We start from the raw sequence: 23,291 nt of genomic DNA, 5'->3' as shown, positions 1-23,291 counted from the left end.
TTGTGTGCTACGGCCTGCAGGGGAAGGTCACAAAGAGAACAGATGATTCATCAGCATATTTCAGACAATTTGGTCCTCCTCAGACAGCCCGAGAAGAAAATATTACAAACCAAAGGGGAAAATGAGAGAATGGCACAAGGAAAGAAGGCCCTCTACACCAGGAAGCTAACAATCTTCAGTAAGAAATGGGGAAAATGGACTGAAATGGGGATGAATCATCTCAAATAGCATCCAAGGAAATAGGTCTAAAGTTGCATGGAGGAAATGGCCCCGTGAAATGACTATAATAAAGGCTTTGATATAATAAATGTATTTTCTTTGTGTGGGTGTATGAGTGTGTGCATGTGTATTTTAAGCTTCAAATGTTGACAAAAAGTTGATCGTGGTTATATAATACCTAGAGCAGGGTATGGGACCTCAAACACAGGTCACTAGCCCATTTGGACTCATTATAGTCATACAATTTTTTAGAGTTCAAAAAATCAAAGATTGGTGTCTTGAAAACTTCTCTCCCAAGTTCTGTCTGTATGAACTGAAGATAAAGATGATTTTTCTGGTACCAGGACAATTGGATTATCCTCTCTTGGTAACAACTTACTCAGACTCCTCTCTGTGTATTTGCCCTTGTGTTAGCTTTCTGTTACTATAAGAAAATACTCAAACTTGAAAAGGGGAAAGGTTTATTTTGACTCACAGTTTTGGAAGTTTTAAGTCCATGGTCAGTTGGCATCATAGCTTTTGGGCCTGTGAGGCAGTACAGTACATCATGGCAGGCAGGGAGTATATAGTAGAGGAAGCCCATTTGCCTCATGGTGGAGAAGTAAACGAGACAGGAAGAGACCAGGGTCCCACAATCCCCTTCAAAGACACACCTCCAATGACCTAGGACCTCTCACTAGTTCCCACCTCTTAAAGGTCCCACCACCTCTGAGGACCAAACCTTTTTAACACATGACCTTTGGAAGACGTTCAGATCTAAGCAACACTTATGTCATTGAGGTGTCCTACACTTCAATCTTCAGGACTGCAGATTATTTTCAGAGTAAGTTTCTCATATCAAGTTTCCCCAAAATAAGCTTCTTAGAATTTCCAATAATCTCTTGCTGCTTTCGGGGAAGACAGCAATTTTTGTGGTTTCCAAAGATCACAGAGGAGCCACTCTGAGGTACTTACCAAAGTGCTTTATCAAATTGACTCATCAAATTAGCTTTCAATCACTTCTCAAAACAATTAAACTCTTTATTGAAATATTACACATATTCAGAACTTTCATAAAGTCAACAGCATTGAAGCACCTACCGCTCAGATAAGGAAATAGTACTGATAACATGCCACATTTATCTCTACCCTCTTCCAGGTCACATCCACCTCCTGCTCCAAATTTAAAAAGTCTCCTGTCTGTTATTACCATCATATAAATTTGCCTAATTTTAAATTTCATGTAAATGATATCAGGTGGTTTGTGTTCTTTTTCTGTTCTTTATTCTTTAACTTTGTGTTTGTGAGATTCTTCAAAGTTGTTACATTTCTCTGAGTTGTTACCTTGTTTTAACTCATATTAGTCCCTTTTGTGATTATGTATTCACTGATTTTACCTTCATAAATATTTAGGTTCTTTCTTTTCTGTTGTAAATTATATTTATTTTTTTAAATTGGTACATTATAACTATACATAATACTGGTATCTGTTGCTACATATTCATACATGTGCATAACAAACTGACCAATTTCCTTCCTGGTACCTCCCCTTACCCTCCTCCTCCCTCCCTGGCTCCTTGCTCTCCTCGACTGGTGGATGTTGGATTTCTAACAACATTCTTACACATGTCAATCGAGGCACAAATATGCATTTCTATCCCTAGGTATGGGGTTGCCAGATCACAAGACATGTTATCGCGTAACTTTGTCTTTATTAGACAATGTCAAACTGATTTCCAGAGTGGTGGCACCAGTGTAACCACTGACAGCAAAGGACATGAGAGGTCCAGTGGCCCCAGTCTTTCCCCAGAGTGTCTGGTTTGCCATTTTAGTCGTAGTCATTCTGGGGACTCGACTACTACTGTGGCTTCCACTGGCATTTCCCTGATGTCGGAAAATGCAAAGACCTTTTAAATACAGTTATTGATCATTTGCATTTCTTCTTGATTCCATGTCTATTCAAGTCATCCAGAGTTTATAGGACTTCTCATGGATTTATTTGTAAGAATTAGTTCATACAGTCTTGATATAAATCTTCATGGATTTTAAGTGTATTTCCCACTTTACAACTTTCCTTCTAACAAACTTACTGTCTTTTTTTTTACACACTTCTTTAGTTTGAATTCAACCTCATGTACCAAGCTTTTATTTATCCTCATTGCTTTAAGAAAAGAGAACAAGTAACCCCTTATTCATCATTCCCCCAAAGCATCACCCAAACACTAATTATGCAAATGTTTATCCTGGCCATTCTTGGTACCAACATCACCAACCCTTCTAGAACAGGACATATATTCACAGTTCTCTTTTTGGTTTCATTCTGTGTGGTTACTTTTGATTTACATTATCTTTTATGAGTAGGAGTCTTGCTTTACAAAAAGAAACTGGCTATTGTTGTTGGACTTTAAGTTTTCATTAAATTTAAGAAAAATCCCTGTATTAGTCAGTTTTCTGCCACTATAGCAAAATACCTGAGATAATTAACTTATAGAAAGAAAAAAGTTATTTTGTCTCATGGTTCTAGAGCCTCCAGTATAAGATTATGTAGACCTGTTTGCTTTGGGCCTCTCGTAGGAATGTCAGATGGTAATGGTGGGATACATATGGTGAAGCAAACTGCTCACATCGTGAACCAGGAAGTGAAGAAGAGACTGGGATCCAACGATTCCTTGGACCACATTCCCAATGATCTAAAGGTCATGCATTAGGCCCTATGGTACTTTTCCACATATTCAAAGACCATGTCAATCTGGTCATATAAACCAATGATCTCCAAATCAGAGTGTGGGCATCTCAGGAAACTGACAAGACCATGCACTGGGTTGTAAGAAGAACTTAGTAGACATTCATATATTTTTAAAGTCTCATTCCTTAAAAATTTCTATTTTTTAATGTGCTCTATAATATAATGTGTTATTTCACATGTGCTTACACATGCACAAATATGTAAGACGTTGAGTGGGTTAATTAGCTTGATTATAGTAATCATTTCACATTATATATCAAATCACTGTGTTGTACATAGTAATGTATAAAACATCCCTCTCTATGCAAAGAAAAAGAAATATTTTATTTTGAAATAGTCATAACTTCACAGTGTTTCAGTTAGTTTTTTTTTTTTTTTTGTGGCCAAAAGACCTACAAGAAAGAGCAACCTAGAAGAGGAAAAGGATGGGACTCATAGTTTCAGAGATTCAGTCCATTGTTGCCGATTCCATCACTCTGGGCCCAAGGTGAGTCAGAACCTCATGGTGGAAGGGCATGGCAGAGGAAAGTAGCTCAAGATGTCATAGCCAAAAAGCAGAGAGCGAAAGAGCTCTGCTCACCACTAACAGAATATGAACCCCAAAGACATACTCCCCGTGACCTACTTCCTCCAGTCACACCCTACATGTTTATAGTTACCACCCAGTTGATCTATATTAGTGGATTAATCCACTGATTAGATTATAAATCTCATAATCTAATCATTTTACCTAAGGTTGTTCTTGCATTTTCTCACACATGAGCTTTTGGGGGAACACTACATATCTAAAACATAACACTCAGGAATTGAAAAAAATAGAGAGAGAGGTCTTCTGTACATTTCATCCAACGTTCCCTAATAGTATCAACTTATATTACTGTAGAACAATATTGCTATTTTTATTATTTTCCGATTATTAACAGGAAATTGATATTAGTAAAATCCTTGCATTCTATTTTCAGTATTAGTTTTCTTGTGTAATTCCCTTGACAGATTATACTCATCTCTAGGGAACAGATCATTTTTGTTCATCTTTGTGTCCACAAATGAATGGGTGGGCTTTGCGGTCAATTTAAATGTTTGTTGATGTATCTTGGGAAATTGTTTTCCTCTGGGTAAAACTATTGTGTCATATTGTTATAGTTTACACATGGGGTGTTCTCCAAAACCTCATGATATGTGAAACAATGCAAGAAAGTTTAGAGGTGAAATGTTTGGGTTATGAGAGATTTAACCTAACTAGTACTTTAACCCATTAAAGTACTGGGAGTGTTGACATAGGCAGGCAGGGTATGGCTGGAGGAGGTGGATCATTGAGGGCATGCTTTGGGATATATATTTTGCCCTTGGTGAGCTGAGCTTAGTCTCTGCTTCCTGATGGTCATATTCTGAGCTGCTTACCTCCTCTATGCCCTTCTAGCATGGTGTCCTCCCTCACCTTGAGTCCAGAGCAATGGAATCAGTCATCTACGGATGGATACCTCCAAACAGTGAGCCCCCAAATAAGCCATTTTTCCTCTAAAATTGTTCTTGTCAGATCTTTTGGTCACCGCAGTGAAAAAGCTAACTAGAATACCTATTATGTGTCTAATGTGTGACCCAGTGATGAATACTAAATTAAATGTGGGCTTAATCTTTAGCTCAGATATAATTACATCAAGAAATTCTATTTTGTTATTTTCTCTTGTTTCCATCTTAGCCATTCCAAAGTGCTTCGATTGCATATGGCTTCAATTCTTAGCTCTAACATCCTTAGAATTTTGGATGCTTGTTCTCATGTGCCTAAGAAGGAATAGTATGCTGTTCAAAGTCCCCAGCTACTCATGACAGTGATAGGCCTCATGCAAATAATTATTCCTATTCTCTGTAGGTCTTCAGAGATCCATGTAGGTAACACAAATTTAAAAGCTCCCATCAGTAGCCTCAGGAAGACTGGTTTTCCAGTGCAATGACTCATCTGTCCATTTTTAGCCTTGAAATTTTTGTCCCTGATTCTCAGATGTCTTTGTCCTTTCTGCCTACAGCCCTGTCTCTTCGAGCCCTGATGCTGACACTTAGATTAGATAAAATCAGGATGAGACAAGTTGTTATACAGAATGGAGGACTTAGAGTATGATCTATGAAATGGAGGAGGTTATTTAAGCAACCCGATTGTCAGGAATGCACCCAGGTTACAAAGCAATTTTGCATGATTTTTCAGACTCTAAACTGAAAAATATTTATAGAGAACTTAAGATAAATTTGACCACAGGTAAAAATCTTGGATTTTGTAGTCCTTGTCACTGTGTACCTGTCACATGATTTTATGGTGTTTTAATTTTGTCTGGTGGTGAGTGACCAAAGGCTAGTTGATGGAGTAATGGAGCCCACTTAGGTGGCCCTAAGGGATTCCTGTGTGGACTTGACATTTCTGACTGCCTTCCCAGCGCTGTTGTCACTTGGAGCATGCTTTCCCTCCCAGGACATTTCCTTCAAGTTAGGATTTCTTTAAACACTACACAAGGACAGTGAGAACCTATATCTGTACCGTAGCAAGCTGCTGCAATACCAGAAAGAAAATCGCCAGCGACTCACCCCTGTTAACACCAGCTGTGCAGGGCTTGAGTGTGGTTTCCAGATCCACACTATTGTGTTCACACCACAGCTCCACCACTTGCTGGTTAGGTAACCCTGAGGAAGAGTCAAAACTTCTTTGTGCCTCAGTTTCTTCATCTGCAAAGTGGAAACAAAAATATCATGGAGGTATTTGAGAATTGATTGGTTAGTATGCATGTTTTAGTCAGCCTTCTTTGCTACTGTGACTAAAAGACCTGAAGAACACAACTTTGAGGAGGAAGTTTATTTGGAGGCTTATGGTTGCAGAGTTCTCAGTCCATGAACTACGAGCTCCATTCCTCCGGGCTGGAGGTGAAGCAGGACAACATGGCAGAAGAGTGTAGCAAAGGGAAGCAGCTCACATGGTGATCAGAAAGCAGAGACTCCGCTTGCCAGATACAAAATATATACCCCAAAGTCATCCCCCCAATGACCCATCTCCTCCAACCACATCCTACCTGTCTTCAGTTTCCACTCAGTTAAGTCTGTCAAGGGATTAATTCACTAATTGGGTCAAGCTTCTCATAATCCAATCATTTTTCCTGTAAACCTTGCATCATCTCACACATGAACTTTCTGGGACACCTCACACCCAAACCATAACAGTACACTAACTAATGATTATTATGTACTTAGCTCATTCCCTGACATAACAACCACTGTGTTTATCCTGTTGTTACCATTAGATATTAAACTGAGTTGACAAAGACTCTGTTATATGGAAGGTGGGCAGAGTAGTTGTGCCACACTTGTTGGTGACAGTTAGCAGTATTATTTATTTCTTCCTGTTACCTGGAAAGGAACAACTTATTAAAGCATATGAATCTGAAGAGGATTCTAGGGCCCTGTACATGCCATTGCAAGGAAATAAACATGACTAAATTCATGATATGTTTTTTCTCTTTTTGACCTTTATGCCTAAGGCTAGTCTTTCCAACTTTTTTGAGGCTTAATTGACAAGAATTATATGTTTGATATGTACATAATGTTTTGATATACACATATATTATGAAGTTATTACTATATAGAAGCTAATAAATATACCAATTGCCTTGCCTAGTTACGTATGTGTGTGTGTGTGTGTGTGATGAGAACGGTTGGGATCTGTTTTAAATTTCAATGCTATAATGCAGCATTTTTAACTAGAGTTGCCATACACTTGGACCATTTGACGCACGTCTCCCTGTTTCTCACGCTTCCCACCCTGGCAACCTCCCTTCCCTCCTTGCTTCTAGGACTTTGACTATCTCAGATTCCACCTAAAAATTAGTTTGTGCTATTTTTGTCTTTCTGTGCCTGGCTCTTCCACATAGCGTAATTTCCTTTGCTACATCTATCTTGTGCAAACAACAGGATTTCCTTCTTTGTGAAGACTTTTAAATTGTGTGTATGACTGAATAATATTCCATTACACATAGCATACTTTATATTATTGTATAGCTATAAACAACACATAAACCACACTTCCATCCATTGATTCATTGCTAGATCCTCAGGTGGATTTCATTTCTTGGCCATTGTGATTAATACTGCCATGAACATGGGATGCAGATTTCTCTTTGAAACACTGATTTCCTTTCCCTTGAATATATATCCAGTAATGGGATTGCGGAATCATGTGGTAGTTTTGTGTTTTATTTTTTTTTTCCTTTGGTTCATAGAAGCTTTTTAGTTTGAAGTAATCCTATTAATTTATTTTTGTGTCCTGCCTGAGCATTGGGGATGATGTACAAAAATTCATTACTGAGAACAAAAGCACACTTTCCACAATGTCTGTGCTAATTTACATTTTCACTAACAGTGTATAAATTTTTTTTTTTTTTTGGTACCAGGGATTGAATTCAGGGACATTTAACCACAGAGCCACATCCCCAGCCCTATTTTGTATTTTATTTAGAGATAGGGTCTCACTGAATTGCTTAGTGCCTCGTCATTGCTGAGGCTGGCTTTGAACTCATGTTCTCCTGCCTCGGTCTCCCAATCTGCTCTAATTTTAGGCATGCACCACCACGCTTGGCTCAAAGATTCTAGACATCTTTACCAACACTTATTTTTTACCCTTTGGATAATAGTTATTCTAACAATGAAATGATATTTCATTGTGGTTTGGAATTTCATTTACCTGATGGTTAGTGATATTGAACACACACACACACACACACACACACACACAAATACATGTTACATATATGCCGTGTTTGCAGGAGCAGGGATGTTACAGGGTATTGGACATAGGCATGCTTACCCACTGAGCAACCTCCCCAGCCCTTTTTATATTTTATTTTGAGATGGGATCTCACTAAGTTGCTGAGGCTGTGCTTTGAACTCGTGATCCTCCTATCTCAGCCCCCCAGTTGCTGGGATTACAGGTGTGTGCCACCACATCTGGCAACATGCCATTTTTTTTTTATACATCTGTTCGGGTCCTTGGTCTATTTTTTATTGGATCATTTCTTTCTTGCTACTGAGCTGTCTAAGTTTCTTATCTACTTAGGTATTACCTCCTGTCAGATGTGTGGTTTGCAAATATTTATTGATCGTTTGCTTCATAGAGGCTTTTTAGTCTGCAGTAATCCTATTAGTTTACTTCTGTGTCCTGCCTGTGTTTTGGGGGTGATATCCAAAAAATCATTACTGAGAACGATGTCAAGAAGCCTTTCCCCTTTGTTTCTGTTTCAGGTCTTATTTCAGCTTTCAGTCCTTGTCAAATTGACTTTTATATATGGTGTGAGGGAAAGGTCCAATTTCATTCTCTTGGTCGAGAACATTGGTTTTCTCAAAAACATTCATTAATAGATTATTCTTCTCCATTGTGTTCTTGGCACATTCGTCAAAGATCTTTTTCCTGTTTGTATAATGGACACTGTTGGATTTTTAATAGGGATTACATCAAATCTGAAGATTGCTTTGGGTGGTATAGATATTTTTAAAATATTCTTTCCATTTATGAACATGGATGGATATCTTTCCATTGATTTGTATATTCTTCGATTTCTTTCAATGTCTTATAATTTCTTCAATTTCACATATTTTGTGGTTTCTTCAAATTCTTGTAATTTTTAAGACTTTTTTTCAATGTTTTTTTAATTTTCAGTGTCCTGATTGTTTTTACCCCCTCATTAAAGTTATTGCTCAATATTTTTGGTGTTATTATAACCAGGATTGTTTCTTAATTTATTTTTTAGACAGTACGTTGTCAGTGAGTAGAAATTCAATTGATTTGTGAGTAGAAATTCATGTGTTGATTTGGTGTCCTGCAACTTTCCTACTTTCAGTTCTAACCATTTTTTTTAATTGTTTGGGGTTAGGTTTTTAGGGTTTCCTATATATACCTCATCCTATCATCTATAAATAAAGATAACTTAATTTTTTTCTTTCTAATTTGGATGCCATTTATTTCTTTTTCTTGATTAGTTGCTCTGGCTATTACTCTATCGGTAAGAAGAGGCACTCTGTCTTCTTCCTGATCTTAGGGGAAAAGCTTTAAGATTGTCACCAATGAGTATGTTATTCATTATGAGCTTCTCATATGTGGCCTTTCCTACAATGAGGTACATTCTTTCTACACATAATTTGTTGAGAGATATTTTTCATGAAAGGGTGTTGAATATTGTCAACGACCTTTTCTGCCACTATTGGTGATCATATGGTTTTTATCCTTCATTCTACTAACGTGGTGTATAACATATATTGATTGGTGTTTGCTGAGTCAACCTTACACACCAGGAACAAACCCCACTTGTTCATGGAACACGATTCTTTTAATTTTCTGTTGAATTTGGTTTGCAAATATTTAAAAAAAATTTTTTTCATCTGTGTTTGGCAGGGATCAGGCCTGTAATTAGCTTTCTTCTCTCAAAATTCTCCTTATCTTGATTTTTGAGAATTTGGTTAAATGTATTTTGGTGAAGAAATATTTATTTTAAACTGTTTGAGTTTCTCGGTGCTTCAAAGATCTGGATGTTCATGTCCCTTTCCAGCTTTGGGAAGTTTTCTTGCATACTTTTTAAAAATAAGATGTCTGCCTCCTTTCTCTACATCTGCTCTTTCTGAAACCTCCATGATGCATATATGACTGCACTTGGTTGTGCCCCAAAAGTCTTAAGTTTTCTTCACTCTTTCTTTACTTTCTTACTTTTGCTTTTCTCAAAACGATTTCAAATTTCCCTGTCTTTGGTCTTGTCAATTCTTTCTTCTGCATGATAGAATTTGGTGTTGAAACCTACATCCATGTAATGGTAAAACCAGAGAAACAATCCAGATTTTTCTGAATAATAAGAAGAGATTAATTATTATGTATGAACAGAAAAAAAATCAGCCTAAAGACATGATACAATCAATCAACATTTTCAAATAGCAGAGGTGTGTCTTGATTCCAAAGAATACTACAAAGGTAGGTGGAGTCATGAATAGGAAATGACTTTCCTCAAGCTGGTAGAATACCTGAAGAACTTTGCTCAGATGCTTCAATCATAGGAAATAGGAAACTGGGCAAAAGAAGCTCCAAAGATATCAAATGATTTAGAGTGTAACGGTCTCCGTAGGGGAAGCTTGGGTACAAAAAGAAAAATATCTCTTGTTGGTAAAAGCTGGAGCCTCAAGAGGGAAATTTAAGTTGAATTCCATAAAGTCAAGGCTAATGAATTCGTTGTTGCAAAGAATCTCTGGAGGGAGAAGGAAGAGAAAAATATTTCAGTATCTTAAGCATCAAAGTAGTGGCTGTCTCCACTGCCTGGTTACGTGGTTTGTGACACTACAATTAGACAGAGCTTCATGGAAGAATAGAGCTTTCCTGATGAATGGCACTTGTGATACTATGACATTATTTGGCGACTTATTATCATAGGAAAGGGTCTGGCTGGGTAATGTGCTAGCGCTAGATTGCACCAGTTTGTGGGAATTGATAGTTTCTATCTTTTCTCAAATCCATGTTCAATGACATCATGTTGGGAAACTTGAAATAAGCCATGATGGGAGATCTTGTACCTTATAAACTGGCAAAAACCACAAATCAGGGATTTTTTCCTTCATGCTGTGTGGCTATATTTATTGCTCTTCCTGTTCCAATTATCCTAGTTAGAGAGAGAGAGAGAGAGAGAGAGAGAGAGAGAGAGAGAGAGTTAAGTTAGTTAATTTCTTTGAAGAGGTAGCTTGGCATTATTCATGTTTTATGATTGATAAGCATGACTTTTAAAAAAGTAGACTTCCTGAAATGAGTTCTGAAAAATCTTTTATGAATTGAATTCTCCAGTTTATTCATTTTTATCTAAACCACCCTCCCCCACAAATATCCTATTTGGAAAAAAAAAACTAGTAAAATATAAAAGTCTTAGATAATTAAAGTTACAAAGTCAAAAGTGTTTATCAGGAGAACTGTTTTGGCTTTTGCCCTTTGGTGGGCACTGAAATCTGTTGAAAGTAATAGAACTGGGAAAGAGCAGACTCATCATTTAAATGAAAGATTCCCAACTATTGAGATTTAAAAGAGGTTCAATAAACAACAAGCCATGCCCCCACTTCTCTTGTGGAATGTGCTAGAGAAGGTCACAGGGGCCAAGAAGATGGAGACCGAAATGTCTTTCCAATAGAGAGGAGAAGGGGAGGACATTAGTGAGTCTGCTAGCTGATTCCAGCTTACCTGTTTCGGTATCTGCTCTGCTTGAACACCGGGGATCTCCTGCCAAGCACAGGAACAGAAAAGAATTGTTGCCTCCTGCAGACCACCCGGTCCTCAAAAGCCAAGAGCTGAACCAGCAAAATCCAGCGCCTTCTCCCAAATGCCAATCAGAAATGTCATCAATCTTTTCTTAGAAAAAAGTAAAGGACAGGAAGAGATTATTACTCTTTCTATAAAGTAAAATATGAACAATGGGGAGTAAGTGTCCCTTGAACTCCTAATGTTAACTGAGAGGAAATACGTTATGGGCATTAGGAGCTGGATCAATGACTTTGTGGGCATGGGTTAACAGACTCTCCAGGCCTCGGCTGCCCAGCTGTGAGATGGGACTGTGACAATTCTGTAATGGGGTGCTTCATGGAAAGACTCAGCACAGGGCCTGGCATCTGGCCAGTACCCAGTACCCACCGGCTGGATTGAGAACGCTTGAGCATTGTACCTTGGACACCACCTTTGGGTAAGACCACACGTAGGACAACTCATTGAGGCTGCTTGTTCAGTGACTATGTAACTAATTTTTAGAAGAAAGAATGCAAAGTGCACTTCAAGCCTTAACCAAACTTAGTAACTCCCATGATGATTAGAAGAGTAACAGCCATGGAGTTTGAGAGTGTCACCTTCTTGCCAAAGTCAACCTCTTAATGCCAGATTTCAGGGAGGACTGACAGCCAGTGAACCAACTATTCTGGAACCCCAGGCCCTGTGGTGGAGCCATCCATCTTCCAGCTTTACTCCTAACAGCCTGGGCGAGAAGAAAGGGTTCTGTGTCTTCCTACCTGATTCACCTGGAGACCTACAGCTCTGAGCCTACCTGATTCACCTGCAGACCTACAGCTCTGTGCCTACCTGATTCACCTGGAGACCTATAGCTCTGAGCCTACCTGACTCACCTGGAGACCTACAGTTCTGAGCCTACCTGATTCACCTGCAGACCTACAACTCTGTGCCTACCTGATTCACCTGCAGACCTACAGCTCTGTGCCTACCAATGATTCTGGATTTAGTTTACATGATGCTGTCTCTCTGATATTTCTTGTGCTTTTTTAAAAAAAAAAAAAAAAAAAAACCTTGAAGTGCTTTTTCCCTTGTAGCTTCATAATGTCAAACTTTTTAAAATAAAATTAACCTTCTACCTAACTTGCTTCACTTCATTCGAAATTAGATGAACATGGGCTCAACCATCCACTTACACAGTGCATGCCTATGGGCAAGTTAGGCTTTTCAGACCCAACTGTTCCCCTCTGAAAAATGGGATAATGGCATATACATTAGGTGCTAAAGATTAAATGAGATGAAGCATAGGAAATCACTGGGCACTCTGATAACTGGTGCCTGGTTCTTCCCTTTCTTCTACCTTCTGTCAAATTCCTATCAGTCCCTTAGATGTAGCTCATGTCCTGTTAAAAAGCACTCGAGGACTGGGGATATTCCTCAGTGGTAGAGAACTTGTTTAGCATGTGTGAGGCCCTGAGTTCAATTCAGCATCCCCCAAATAGAAGTATTCGAATCAATTATTTCTCCTTAGAATGAAGAGAGAATCTTGTAGATTCCATGTGTTCATTTTCTGACAATAGACAAAACTTTATTGCATACATACATTAAAATGTATAAATTAGTGGTGTTCTGAAGAAAAGACACGGAATAAATATAGCCATACATTGTGTTCCATAGGATAAAATATTTACAATGATTTATATAGACCTCCAGCAAGTTTTAAGAAATGGGGTGGCAGGGATTTCATGATAATAATGTATATGATACTGGTAAAACTGGTTAAAAAATTGTTTTTAATAAGCCAGGCAGGGTGTTGCATGCTTGTAATCCCAGTGACTTGGGAGGCTGAGGCAGGAGGATTGCAAGCTTGAAGCCAGCCTCAGCAATTTAGTGAGACCCTGTCTCAAAATAAACAATGAAAAGGATTGAAGGGTGTGGATCAGTGGTAGAACACCCTGGGGTTCAATCCCTAGTAGCCAACAAATGTTTTTATTGGAGGACAGGAAATAAATCTGCCATCCAAAATGACATTTTAGATTTAACTATTGCTTTCATTTCATTTGTTAATTCCTGGCACCATTTTTAAATACATTCTCAAAAGGTGGATTATATAAAATGATAATTTATTATAAAATATTGATAAATCTTCACAGGCATTATGGAAACAATGTGTCTATCCTGAGTCCAGGCAGATGAGTTAGCACTGAGGAATGGAAGTGCTGCGGGACATATTCATTGATGCATTTTAATTCTGTTTGCAAAGGAAAATGTCGTAAAGAAAAAATAAGACTGTTTTCCAGCCCTTCATGTCATGATACACAACTGCAATAAAAAACAATCCATCTTTTGATCATGAAGGTGATTTTCTGGGCATAATTTTCAAACCTTTGTTGAAACAAGTAACCCCTGTCTCCATTAACCTTCTGGGGAAAGGGACAATTAAAGCCACATCTTAGAGCCTTCTGTGCAATTTACACATTTCACATTTTCTAATGGGTTCTTTATATCAAAGCCATCATAGAAAGAAAATCTTTCTTTGAATCTTCATCTTAAAAGAGATGTTGAAAGAAATACACGATATCTTCCATCGTTGTTATTAAAGAGAAAGTTGCGTTAAACTGTGACTAAATTAAATGGAGTAAGCTTCGAAGAGCCAGATCTTGGCTTACCAACTTAATGACAAAAGCGAAAAGGATATCAAATTTAAATTTCTTTTCCTCCCAGCCTTTCCAGATTAATACCAAGAAAATATATTGTATGCAAAAGAGATACCCACATAATTGAGCAAGAATCTATAATATTATATAACAGGTAATGTGATTTCCCATTTCACTATTTCATAGTCCTGCGCTGCAATATTCTCAGAGGAACCCTGGGGAACTGAGTGATTTACTGGTTCCACAAACCTTTCCATGCGTGACTTCTTTATTTAAGATTTCAGTATGGCTGTTCTTAGTTAAAAAACATCTTTACAATAGCAGTGGCACTCACAAAACAATGTCCACCTTGCTCTTCTTCCATTGTTTGGAGCTGAAGACATCAGAGCATTATTATGGGATCAGGATTGTTTCTCATGAATAAATTGGTGATAAATGGTCTGAAGAATTGGTCTGTGGTCTTTACAAGGGGTCAACAAGCTGTAGAACCAGAGCCAAATCTGGTGTGTGGCCTTTTTTATTTTATTTTTTTTCATAAAATAAAGTTTTATTGAAATGTAGAGTGCTCATTTGTTTACTGATCTGTGGCTGCTCTCAGGCCACGCAAGCAGATTGGGTAATTGCAACTGGGACCGGATGATCTGCAGAGCTCAAAATACTGACCCTGTGACCCTTTGCCAAAAATGTTTGCTGAGATCTGGTCTATGCCATCAAAATTACTGACATAAAGAGATGTTTCCTTATCCCCCATGAAGCAAGGAGCAAAGCAGTGAGTTATTATGAAGAGCATATTTCCAATGATTTATTACCCTTTATTGGTGCCAAAGAAAGGAGGGAAGCTGAGCAAAGAGGTGTGAGATTTAGAGCAAAGTGTATTCCTGCAGATACTTGATCACAGAAGAGGCTCAGGCAGTAGTGGACATGGCGATTTAAAGACACATTTGGAAACAAACTTTTTTTAAAAATTTTTACAGACTGCATTTTGATTCATTGTACACAAATAGGGTACGACTTTTCATTTCTGTGGTTGTACATGATGTAGATTTTGGAGATTGACACCATTCGTGCAATCATACATGTACATAGGATAATGATGTCTGTCTCATTCCACCATCTTTCATACCCCTGCCTCTCCCCTCCTCATTTCCCTCTAAGTTATCCAAAGTTCCTCTATTCTTCCCTCACTCCTTACCCCACCCCCATTATGTATTATCATCAACTTATCAGCCTTTGGTTTTTGGGGATCGGTTTATTTCACTTAGCATGATATTCTCTAATTCCATCCATTTACCTGCAAATGCCATAATTTTATTCTTCTTTATGGTTGAATAATATTCCATTTTGTGTGTGCGCGCGCGCGTGTGTATATATATATATATATATATATATATATATATATATATATATCACAGTTTCTTTATCCACTCATCTATTGAAGGGCATATAGGTTGGTTCCACAATCCAGATATTGTGAATTGAGCTGCTATGAACACTGATGTAGATGCGTCACTGTAGTATACTGATTTTAAGTCTTTTGGGTATAAACCGAGGAGTGGGATAGCTGGGTCAAAAAGTGGGTCCATTCTAAGTTTTCTGAGGGATCTCCATACTGCTTTCCAGAGTGGCTGCACCAATTTACAACTCTACAGGCAATGCACAAGTGTGCCTTTTTCCCCACATACATGCCAACACCTATTATTGCTTGTGTTCTCGATAACCGCCATTCTAATTGGAGTAAGATGAAATCTTAGAGTTGTTTTAATTTGCATTTCTCTTATTACTAGAGATGTTGAAACACTTTTTCATATATTTGTTAATCACTTGTATATCTTCTTCTGTAAAGATACACATTTCCTTGGCACATTTATTGATTGGGTTCTTTGTATTTTTATGTTACTTCAAAAGCAAAACAAACAAATGAAATACTGACTTTATTTCCTACAATTTTAAAATCCATCAAATTCTCTATAGTAAGTGGATTATATTGTTAATGATAAATCATAGTTCTTTAAGAACTATTAAATCATAATAAATCAAGTAACAGTGAAATACAATTCTTAAAAATGGGATTTATGTATCCATATGTGTTTTAATATTGTGCTTTATATATTAACTTACTTTTTTCAGGAAAAAAAAAAAACAAGAACCAACTTTTCTAAAATAAGTAAAACATAAAGGAATTTGGTGACCATAAAACTGAAGTTATACAATAAGGGATAAAAGTGTCTACTTAACACTGATCACTTTTAGAGAAACAACAGAACATTTTTAAGTGACAATTCTGTAATTATTTTAGGAATACCGTATTTGCTTTACAAAATCCATAACTGTTCTGTATTCATCTTAGTACAGCAATTTTGTTGAACTGTAATTTACTGTAATTTCTATGGACAAGGATTGTAGACTGTATCCTGCAATTAATATTCCAATATAAATTTATATCGATAAATTCAGTGGTGGCATATGATGAAAAAAAAAGACATTTGTCTGAGAGAAGAAAATTGACATTTAGAGGTCCTTTAAGAAGCAAGTAGACTCTGCTAAGAAGATAAAATTCATTTCAATATTTAATCTTACTTCTCCAGGCAGATAGCAGAAGCTTTCCTGATTTTTATTTTCATTCTTTTTTTTAAGGTCAGGTGATGTTTCTCTGCATGACCTACTAAGTGGGTGCTTCTGCTTTTGGATACGTTGCCATTCAGATAAACCATGATTAAATTTAATTATTAAATGTGATAGATTAAACATGTAATTGATCCTAATGCATTGCTACTTCATGTACCTACCCACTCGTGTCCGATGTGTACCTATTCACTTATACATGAAACTCTCATATGTACTTATTCTCATTCTCCCGACTGCTGCTTCCTTCTTTCTTTCTCTGATTACTGTCCATCTCCCAGGCTTCTTCACGTTCCCACATTCAGGCTGAGTCCTTGGACTTTTCCTCCACCACTGCCTTCTTTCATGATTTCATCAGTTCAGCTTCAGAAATCATCTCTTGATGACTCACAAATTTGCATCTGTAGCTAGATCCAGTATTTCTACTCTTCTATATCCAACCTACTATCACTCTCTCCACTTATATTCAAATTCATGACAGAGTTAACATTTCCCAAACTGGATTCCCAATAGAGATGGTTTATTTTGACTTGGCTGGGCTACAGTGCCCATATATGTGGTCAAACAGAATTCTGGATGTTTCTCAGAGGGTGTTTTAGGGTATAATTAATACTCCATTGATAGACTTTGAGTAAAGCAGATTGGCTTCTGTATTGCCCATAGCCACTTGCTAGGGCAGCTAGGTTTCTGAGAGACCAACGAGGACATCCAGAGATTGAGGGTGACCTAAGGTTTTTGGAAATGCTTGTGGGAAAAGACCAGGACTCATGGGCTGGACAGGTGCACCTCCATTGCTCACAGTGCCCCTGGTGCTTTGCCAGAGACAGTCCTCCCGTCCCCCTTTATCTTTTGTCCTGGACCAGAACTTCCCTCTCCACACTGCTTTGATCTGCACTAGTTACTGCAGGGGCAGGGGCTTTGTAAGTTAGCTTATAGAAGCAGTGACAGCATTAATCTGCTTAGTTTGCTTTGTTCCTTGTATGACCAGTATCCCAAGAGCAGATGTCCTGGTGTGCACACAAGAAAGCAGCTTTCTGCAGATAGTACTAAGTTGCCCTAGTTTCCAGCATATGCCAGAGGAAGTCAGAGTTCTTCTAAATAATACTTATCGAGGCCTTGCTATAGTCTTCCTTGACCCAGTTAAGAACAGTTCTGCTCTTCTGCTGACCCACATCAAAAACCATAGGGCCCTTGAAGCTGTTTTTTCTTTCTCTGATTCCACAATCAATCCACCAGCACATCCTATCTGCCTGCTGTACTTTCAAAAATATAACCAGAATCTGACCCCCTCTCTTCTCTGCTGCCACCACCTTGGTTAAAGTCATTGTCACATTTCTCTGGGACCCTCTCTCTTCTAACTAGTCTTGGTGCTTCCACCCTTACTTCTGTGTTGCCTAATCTCAATAAAAGTCATTGTTCCTAAATTAGGGACTTCTTTGTGCTTTCTAGAATATTCCAGAGTGGTTCCATCTCAGGGTCTTTGTACTTGCAGTTCCCATTGCTGAGAATGTTCCTCATCCAGAGCACCTCATGCCTTATTCCCTCACCTTCTTCAAGCAGTTGCTCAGACATTACTTTTGCCGAGGACTCCTTATCTACCTAATTAAAATCGTTCCCTGCCTCTGCAACTTGTCCTTTTTCCTTTCCATGCTTCAAGTTTCTCTACAACATTTATCAACTTCTAATGTATGGCGGAATTGACTTCTCTTGTCTTTATTATTTCCTTCATTGTGTATTATTTTATACTAATATGACTTTTATAATTTTATAATTATTATGACTTTTATGTATTGAATATATAAAATAACAATATCCTCTTCTGTAACCTATTGTTATCTATTTTTATGACTTCCCTTCCATTCCCCACCTCCTCCCCACTGGAATATCAGCTCCATGAAGGCAGGAATTTGGCCTATTTTGTTCATTGTATTTCATTACTAGGAGAGTGTCTGGCACATAGTAGTTGTTGAATAAGTCATCATTGAAAAAAAAGATCTGTAATATTCCATCATGTATATATACCACAATTTCTTTATCTAGTCATCTGTTGCTGGGCTTCTAGGTTGCTTCCTTAGTTTAGCTATTGTGAAATGTGCTGCTATAAACATTGATGTGGCTGTGTCACTGTAGAATGCTGATTTTAAATTCTTTGGAAAGGAAGGGAGGGGAAATAGGAATAGGAAAGTCAATAGTATAAATCTAACATAATTTTTCTACATACACCCTGAAAATACCTAAGTGAATCCCACCATTGTGCCCACTGATAAGAATGGAATCCTAATTAGAATAAGATGTATTCCATGCTTGTATAAGTTTATCAAAATGGATTCTAGTATTGTGTCTGACTAAGAAGAACCAACAAAATAAATAAATAAAGGAATGAATAAATACCTCAGGGAGGAGGGGAATAAGAGGTCTGTAATCACCTGCTGTCTACATGGTTCTTTCCTTGGCTATTGAGGTTACAAAATCACTGTGAGACATGATTCCTACCCTCTCATCATTTATGATTTGGTCACTACCTCCCCCAAATTTTTCTAGAACATGGCAATGGAAGATTTTCCTCTGTGGAGGGAAAGTGATAAAAGACACATTCAACTGAGATAATCACACGTCAATGTTGATCAATATTTGATCCCTTGAAGGAAATCCTAAGGGCACTAAAGAGACTTGTAAAGGGCAAGGAGAAAATACTAGCTCCTTTGAGTGTACAAGTAGAGTCTGATTAGACCAGTGGGTGGGATGGGTGTGGAGGCCAACTCTGCTCCACCTGGACCAGTTCATGGGTCCAGGTGACCATCCTCGTCCTCTTTATCTTCCCTATTGCAGCCCACGAGGATTTAGTCTGCTTCCTTCCTTCCTTAGAGAGGCCCACACTGCCACCAGCATATCTGCTAACTCCAGAGGTTCCTTCTCCACTCTGCCTTCTGTGTAGAGGGAGAGTGTTTGGGAAGATTTATCTGACAGAAAAATGGATCTGAGGGCCGGGAAACCATTAGACACAGAAGGTGCATGGTACAGGTGGGGGATGACAGTGGTTTTGAGCCAACAGGGACAGTGGGAAGGAAAAGAATGGGTGCCCAGGGCAGCGGGGGAGGCAGGGTGAGTGAAGGGTGTGCAGCGGTTGACATTTGTCTGATTGTAGGTCACCAAAGGAGGAAAGGCCATGTAATTAATGGGGGTGGAGGAGAATGGAGGGGTGATTTTGTTTTGGGGTGTTCCTGGGTTATGTATGAGGTCTAAGTTCAGGGTGACCACAGGGTGTTCCAAGGAAAGTGCTTTCAGAGCTGGTGGTGCCAAGGGTGATGGCGTCTGAAGCCTGGAGTTAGACGTTGGTGGCTTTCTGGGTTGGAGGTGACAGGCGGAGGAAGGGTAAGATACAGAGGAAGCAGTTGAAAGAAAGGAATGAGAAGTCACAAGTAATGCTCTTGGGGGTGGGGACAGGAGGAAGAAAAAGAACTAGTCAGGGGAAAGGGGGATGGACATTCCAAGAGGTGGGAGAAGACTCAGAACCAGGTAGTTTGACAAATGTCAACCAAGCAAAGTGTCTGAAAGAAGTAAGCTGAGAGTTCCTGGAAAATGGGAACCGAGAAACCAAAGGGCTGCGAGTTTTGGCAAGATTAAAGGAAGGTATCTCGGTCAAGGGAAGATGCAAAAGGGTTAACTTCAAGGAAGGGAACTGACAATTTCTACTCTGAGCCAGCGGGAAGACAGAATGCTCTCCTTGGTGTGAAGGCTGGAGAAAGTGTGACCGCAGGACAGGAAGCGAGGGTGTCAAGGCCATTGAGTCCTTCAATGGCAGCAGGGGGACTGAGCGAGCTCTCTACTACCCCATCCGGGAGGCCCTGGGGCACACAGGTGTGCTGGAGGTGTGATTTCTATCCTCTGCACTCAGAAAATGAGAGCAAGTTCACCAGGCAACCCAGGGAGGTCATTGATGATTCTCTTAGAAGCAGGGCCCCTTCCCTGCAGCTGGAAGGAAATGGAAACATGAGTCCTATCATCACTCTGAATCACTGAAAATCTCTGGTGGATTTTCTCAGCAGATGGGGCATTAATGCATGGATCTCACCATAATGTGAGCTAAGATAATAAATTAGGCTGATAGATTCTCCATCTCTCCTTCCCCTTCCTTCCTCCAACCTACCTCCTCTCTTTGTGATTTTCTAAAGTCATTTTTTATGTCGGGGTGGGGAAAAATGGCCCTGCCATTTTAGTATTTGTTTAAATATCCTGAAGGTGATCTTTTAGGGAAAGAAAATAGAGAAAACATGTCTATACCCATCATCCTGCTCCAGCTTCTCCTTTCTTTGTTCTCAGCAGACTGGAATTCTGTCTTACTTGACTTTTTTTTTTTTAATTTAGTTTATATTGTTCCCCCAAGAAGACATGAGCAGCCATCTTCTCTGGGATCCCGATGAGTTTCCTTTGCTCTGAATTCACCAGGGGACAGACACAGGGCCTTCCCATATTCCACTCCACATTGGACCCTACAAACGTAAACAAGCAACATTTGTCTTACCGATGCTTTCAAGAAAGTTAGGAGAAAAGAGTACATTTGCCTCCCACGAGAAGAACGTCATCAAATCACCGGAAGACACCCTGACCTTTTCTCTTCATGGAGTTCGTTCTTTTCTCTCATGGATCCTCTTTCGAGCAACTCTTTCAGGGCTGGCCTTAGCCTCACTCTCTCCTGATGACACTTCATCACTTTTTCTTAGCAGGATAATGTAGCTCTATCCGCGCCTCCAATCGGTAACCTCACACTTAGCACTGCTCTTAACCAACAATAAACGTTCTTGGGCTGACCTCTCTTTCAAAGGCAGAGAGCATTGTAAATATCGTTTTTACCCCACTTATGCTTGCAGAGGATATTGACTCAAAGTCCTATTGAAAGGCTCCTGCTTTGGTGATGAGTTTCTGTCCCTGAACTTGTATCAGATTCCTTCTCTCACCTTAGTAGCACAAGGAAGCAGAAGGGAAGCTAGAGGAACTTGGCCATTGGGCTCGAGTAAAAATTATGTTTTTGAGAAGAGCAGGCATAGAAATGTAGCAGGGTTTCTTGCAATAAGAACATAGGGGCAAAATATTTTGTTTACAAAATTTCTGGGCAGGACAGATCTATTGGTAACATATGGGTTTAGAAATCAGTATTTATGGAAAGGATAAGTTCTTTCTGCACTGTAGCAAGATTGAGCAGTGAAGTAACTAACTCAGGTAAACAGATTTTTAAGAATAGAGCTGGGCATGGTGGTGTGCATCTGTAATCTCAGCTACAGGGGAGGCTGCGACAGGAGGATCACAGCTGGAGGCCAGTCTAGGCGACTTAGCAAGACCCTGTCTCCAGATAAAATAAAAAGGACTGGGGAGGTAGCTCCATGGTAAAGGCCCTGGGTTCAATCTCTAGCACTGCAAAAAAGAAAGAAAAAAGAAAAAAACACAAAAAAGTACTTTTAAAAACAATGCAGCCTGAAGGGTTTCTAATAAAGATTCTCTTGTGTACAATGCAGGGACCAAAGGATTTGCAGGGAGCAGAGATTAGACCTTGAAAATTCAGTGACCACTTTCTCAGGTGACCAAATACAAGGCACACACCTTTTGTGCCACCTTTAAGCTCCATGTGCATGCCTGGGCACATGCTGCTGTGGCTGGTCATGTCTGTGACTATGCAGTGTGTGCTTCTGTTCTTTACCCGTCTTCTCTGTGGTGCTGGTTGGTCCTTCACTGTCAGGATGCCACATTTTGGTCAATGTGTAAAACAAGCTTTAACTACAACCAAGCACACATTGGGTCCTCTGTATTGTTCTCATCAATAAATAATGTTGGAGAATATTTGAAAAAAAAAAAAAAAAAAGTTCTTGGAAACTTCCAAAAATCAAAACCTAGATTTTCCACACACTAAGTATTAGTCCATGCAAATAAAATGGTGCCTAGGCATTGTATTAGGTACTACAGAAGCAACAAGAGATGGCTTAAAATTATGAACTTAAGTAGACACATAAGTTATATGTATATATGTATATACATCATTTTATATAAGGGAGTTGAGCACCCACAAATTTCTGTATTTATGGAGATCCTGGAATCGATTCCATGCACATATGGAAGGACAACTAAACATATTATCAATATGCCTCTCAAGGGTAACGCTGAGTTGATGAAGTTCAATATTAACATTAAAGATTTTCAAACTTATAGTTCAAACTGTGGATCATAAGATCAACTTATGGAGTTTGACCATTTTAAAAATGATATAAACCAAAATGCAAATTTGAGACCATTTCCCACAGATAAGAAAGGAATTGTTTCATGAAACTTTATCTGTATACAAACAGGTATGGCAAAAATTTGTTTTTTTACTATAAGTCATTACGGAAAAAAAAAAAATGAGAAACTCCAGATAGAGTACCAATCATTTCTTTCTATGATTTGCAAGAAATTCTGCCTTAGGAGTATAAAACAGAGATTTTCACACACACCACACACACACACATACACACACACCATTATGATCCTAATTTGATCATGAAGTCAATTTAGTAGGTGTAACCGGTATTATTAAAAACAAGCAAAATAGAATAGAAACTATCAGAGTGCTTTTATATAACCATTATAACATAAGACTTTTGTTTCTGTTATGCACAAAAAAAATCTATATGTAGGAATGTGCTGGGACATGATAAAAAATGTCTCTTTCTGTGAATCATAGTCATCTAACTTTCAGAACCATTTCTATAGAGTATTCAGGGCCATAAGCAATTCTACTCAAAGAACATTCCATACTGAAGGGTGATCCAGTGAA

This window comes from Sciurus carolinensis, chromosome 12, assembly GCF_902686445.1.
Source record: "Sciurus carolinensis chromosome 12, mSciCar1.2, whole genome shotgun sequence".
Taxonomy (NCBI): Eukaryota; Metazoa; Chordata; class Mammalia; order Rodentia; family Sciuridae; genus Sciurus; species Sciurus carolinensis.
Note: the sequence above shows the minus strand (reverse complement) of the source record.